General features: G+C 34.8%; 1 pseudogene; it reads right to left on the bottom strand.

The window, feature by feature from the left end:
* Positions 1-651: 651 nt before the first annotated feature.
* Positions 652-5083, bottom strand: LOC104107715 (very-long-chain aldehyde decarbonylase CER1-like; annotated as a pseudogene).
* Between the last annotated feature and the right edge of the window lie 540 nt (positions 5084-5623).

Below are 5623 nucleotides of genomic sequence, written 5' to 3'. Positions count from 1 at the left end.
TAGTCAGGCACCGGATGCCGTGTTACGTCCAGGCCCAGCTTTGGGGCGTGACAGCAACTAACGATGGTGACCGATAGTTGTGGCTATGTGGTAAGGGTGGACAGATTTTGAAGCCTGCAAATCATTCTGGATGTTCATATAATTGGTTGCATTGTAATGCTCTGAATGTCTCTTGACATTTGCGATAAGTTTAATTTGGCTTGCCATCTTTTAAGTGAATGCCAAAGTTAACAATGGATACTTGCATTTATTATTGTAGATTTTTTAGGTTCAGGCAATTGGGAATTGACATTGGCATGCCAACTTTTTTTACTCATATCCCTTGAAAACCATACCCTGTTCTTTTTCTTTGAGCATTAATTTTAGCTTTCATTTTTATTAGCTTATAATTGTTGCGACCAGTAAGACTTATAAATGACTTTTATGATTTGTTCACAGGCTAACTCTTGCTCTTTTTTTGTTTGATGTAGGTTGGGCATACCTCTCAACTGTGGATGAGACTATCGCTAGGTGAAGGTTACAACCAATAACAATGGATACTCTTTGTGTAATTAATTGAGAGTTCTCAATTCACGAAGGAAACCTGGAAATCCAATGAAGAATGAAGGAAAATAAAGTTAATGGAAAAGAAAAGGGAGATTAACAAAAAGATTGTTAATCAATAGAAGTCACCATTCATGCTCCAAAATTTGTTCATATTACATCTTATATAATGCATACAGAGTTCTGGAAAGATCACCTAATGCAAATGGCTGATATACTTGACCACGGATCCAAGATATGATCATATATATATATATATAAAAACAATCTGTATCTCTAGTTCTTGGATTCAGTAACAGAAGCCATGGTTAATGGGCAAAAACCATGATCAAGACTAGCTTTCCATACTTTGTCAATATCAAACATCATGTTACCACACTCGTGCTCTTTCCAACCTTCCAACGCGTGCAAAATCCCAGCTATTCTCCACGCACTCATCACTCTTCGCGGCAACCAATTCTGGAATTATATTGTGAATTACTATAAGAAGAAGATCAACAAAATTAAAGAGAAATTAAGGATATTAGATAACCGTCTCTAACCTCACAAGAGTCTACATTTTCAAGATGTTTTGGAGTAATCATAGCTGGTGTGCTGAAGTAGAAGCAATCCTTGCGAGCTTTCTTTGGTGGGAATTGTGAATAAGGAATGAATATTGTTCCTTTTGGTGCTTTCAATTGTTCATCTTCACTCAATCCATCCCTTACTAGCCATGTCTGCAACATAATCATGAACCTCTTTTGATTGTCATGAATTATCAAGATTCAGGACTGTATACTTTTCCATGTATTTTGGTTTATACGTACCTTTGAAACATTATAAGATTTCGACAGGACCAGTTTAGTTGCAGCCTCGGGGGTTAGCTTTGTTTTAAGTCTCTTGTACTCTTCGTCATCTAACGTGACAACCTATATATAAAAAATTACATTCAAAATGAGAAAAAGGAAAACGAATATTGTGGACGAGATTGATAGTGATCACATATACCTGAATTCCTCCTTGACACAAGGCTAAGGCAATGGAGTAAGCAACTTTGGACAAACGGCCTCGAAGGACAACTTGGGAAGTTCCTTTAGGAATGGAATTTATGACCACAGCAACAGCTAGGCTACTTCCATCTACCACCTTTACTTTCAGCTGAGGATTCCTTCTTATGTAAAGTTCCCCACTATTATTCAGCTGCTCTTCCTAGAAAGTTACATTTATTTAGATGCGTTAACTAGTACAACTGAGGCTCTCTTTGGTTCAGCCAACAAACAATGGATATAGGGTGAGAGGAGAATTCTTTTCAATTCTTTTTCGCCCTAATATTAGTCAATGTTTGTGATAGCTGACAGACGTTTTGCTAGATGTATGCATGCAAGAAAAGCATACGGTTAAGAAGAATCATGTAATTCTCTCATATATTTTGACTTACTTGATTTAAGAGTCCAAGGCTCAATACTTTTATGCCTTTCTGATCTGCTTCCATGATGGCTTCCTCAATCAACTTGTTAATAGTCTCTCTTTGCCATTTCATAAAGTACTGCAACAACATTTAGAATCAGGCCAAACAATCGCATTAACAACAGATCCAAAATATGAAACAATCTTGAATACTATTTCATTGCTTACTTGTATGCGATACTTTGGAATAGCCCAAGTTTGCAATTTGAGATTCTTGAACAAATTTCTCTCGACAATAAACGTGTGACCATAAATCCATGTGATCATTATCGACCATAGTGTGACAGGCCACATTAACCAGAAATACCATTTAGAGGACTGAGGCTTCGAGGCCAAGGATGCTAACCCCAGGCGGAGATGGTAAATGGATTCAGGGGTTGTTAGATGTGTAAGGTGCACTACATCAGGCAATTCAGCTTCTCTCTCTAACTGACTTTACGTACAATGTATTTGATGACTTGTCCAGTGTATCATAGATATAGTCATACATTGGCATGAAAAGTGAATAATTTGTCCTAAATTGAGTGTGATGTAGTGAGTGGTACCTGTGCCATCAACACAAATGATCTTAGCGGCAAAAGAACAAACAAAATCTTCACAAATACAAAACTTCAGTGATCACTAATGTGCCCAATAATCTATAGGAATTTTACATTCAAAAGAAGACTTTCTTTTCCATAAAATTTCGGTAACAATTGCCTTATAAGTGATCTAATTGTGTAAATATTTTGCATTAAATTAAGCTCAATGAAATATAGGGCCAGAAGACTCACGAGGGTGTATACATCAAGTACTTGAGAGGGGAAAATATAGAGAATATCCACTTAGGAATGAGCTCAAAGTTGCAATGCCCCATGTTGTTCATGAAATCAATGTAGGTGATGTACGCACCAAATGCAGTTATAGAAGCAGTTCCAGTGAGTGTAGCGGTGAGCAATGGTATGGCAAAGAGCAAGAAATATGATATGTGCTCGGCAAACGGGTGAATTACAGCTGCCAAAATACAAAAAAATATCCTTTTATAAGACCTCACAAAATATATAAAAAAAGATGATGGTAAAACGGTTTTGAGAGGACGACGTACAAGTGATGGGCTCAGTAACAATGGAGGAATGGTGATGCGAATGATAACGAGAGTAGAGAAAATGGTGGTGCAGAGCTCTGTGAAGCCAATAATAGAGAAACTCGACAGGACCAATATGAAGCAACGCAATAATAATGATGCCATCAGTTCTCCACAAAGGCAAGTGATGAGCTTGTTCCAGCAACAGGTATCCGATATAGTATATCAGTCCATTAAATATGATCTGATCATCCCTACAAAATCATATATTCAACCTTAAATCAGTCATGCCATGTACAATTAAATTTGCATTTGCTTGCCTTTTGTTGGATCGACCCTTTTAGTTAAGAGTCCAAGAACATAATAAAATGGAGTACAAAGTTTAGGTATGCGCCTACCGAGTCCAAAACTAATTAATTCTGTAAGTAAAGCTTATATTATGAGTGGGGTGGCAAACGGGGGTCGGGTCGGATATGGGCGGGTCAGATTTTAGGTTTCTTACGGTAACTTTACATTATTTTTCAACATATTCTAAAGATGAATAATAATATAAGTGAATCGGTGATTCTTAAAATCTTTGAATACTAATGATTAATATTTTATTTGTTTATCCAAATGTCTGGTGCCCGCTTTGAAGCTCGATTAATCTCGATTTGCGCCATAAAATTTTACTTTGGAGGTAGCACGCTCCCTACAAAAGGCAACACCAATCTCAGGGCTCAACCAAAGACCTTTACTTGAGAATTTAGAAGTACATATCACTCCACATCTTTTAGTGGTATAATAGTATCTTAGTGTTAGTGGAGCAAGTAATGTGAAGTTAAAATTAAAATAATTACAATAAAATTAACACCTGACCTTAAGAAGTGAGAGAAGTCATTTTTTTCCTTTTAGTTTGTAGTCACTTACTACTACTACTACTAATTATGGAGTAGATGAATGAAGGCGTAAGGCTAGGAAGTACATACCAGTTGCTTTCCCTGTCAACTTGATCAAATTCTATGCTTTTATCAACAATTCGATTATTACCCTTGGCAGTCCTGTAACGAGATAGAGATATCCATATCTGGTTGTGAATCACTCTCGACAGTAGAAGTGGGAGTATGATTATGTATACAATGTCCCTCTGGCTTTCATCTTTGCTCATAAAGTATGTGTATATGCTGTGACCCACAAATGGTGCCAAAACCAAGTACTTCATCCCATACAAATCAATATTGTTAAAAAGTTAGCAGAATCCTTACTATAATAAATTAATGATTAAAACAAAAACAAAACAAAAAGGTAATGAGTTGCCAGTACTAATACCAAAACAGACCGTAATTATTTTGTAGAATTAATAAGAAAATATTACAATGTTTTCCTGGAACTTTGTCACATTTAATAAATCTTTATTAAAGATAAAAAGGCTCAAAAGAATTCTTTTTTTCTCTTTTGGCCAACCGTTCATCTCCCTAGCTAGCTCCCGCACATGAATATTCTTTCAAAGAAATGATACGGAAATGAAAAGGCAAAACACAAACAATTAAACACAATATAATCTTCTCGTAATGTTGGACTGAAAGAACTCAGTGCAACGTCGGAGACATCTGATGCATTAAATGAATAAGTTATTTCCAAGTCCAACAACAGAAGAAGAAAGAAGAGAAGCAAGTTGTTAAGTTACTTTAACAAAAATCAAGGATTTGAAATTTATGGATTCAAGTTTGAAATTCTATGAGTTTGATTTATTGGGTTCAGATTCTATTATTTGTACTTATTTAGTTAATTTTCTGCGTCCGTCTATGTCTGAATATACTTAATTTAAAGATATGAAAAGAATAACGGGGAAAAATTTGTTGGAGAATTCAAGAAATTAAAGAGTACCTTGAAGTTTCCAAGAAATGTCCATGGCCATTCAGTGAGAATGCCAGGTTTAGAAGCCATGCTTTTGTACAGCTTCTTCCTCGCAAAATAAAGTCCTTGTAGTTTTGTTCTTCCTCTGTCTTCTCTTAAAAGCCTTTGCTTCCACTGCATTATATAGAGAACTCTATTACATCTATTAACCGTCCAATTAATGGCACCCTCGGCTGCATCTGACAGTAGAAGCACTATCATGCTTAATAAATATAGTTTACCTTTTCCTCTTTGTTTCGGTTCATAACAAAACCTCCAAAAAAGGTTTTGCTGGCTACTCTTCTTTTTTCCGTATTTTGAGGCTGCCTTTTAAAAACATATAAAGATAAATTTTAACAACTTTTTATCTATTTTCTTAGATTTAACAATTTGTTATATAAATTTTTAATAATTTTATTTAACAATCATCAATATTGATACCAAAATACTAAATTCTAGTACTTATATATATTTGTTTAAATTTTACAAATTCAAAATTATTTTATTTTTATAAGCTAATTATTGCAAACAATAACAAATAAAAGAGAACTATAAACTAAACTGGATGAATAACTTCTTTAATATAAGAATTTTGGAACTATGAAAATATTTTAAATTTAAATAAATAAAAAGTAAATAAATAATAAGTATTATGTAAACCACGAGAAAGAGGCAAGCAGGATACTTTAAAAGATT

The sequence above is a fragment of the Nicotiana tomentosiformis genome, chromosome 1, assembly GCF_000390325.3.
Source record: "Nicotiana tomentosiformis chromosome 1, ASM39032v3, whole genome shotgun sequence".
NCBI lineage: Eukaryota > Viridiplantae > Streptophyta > Magnoliopsida > Solanales > Solanaceae > Nicotiana > Nicotiana tomentosiformis.
This window is presented reverse-complemented; position numbering and strand designations above follow the sequence as displayed.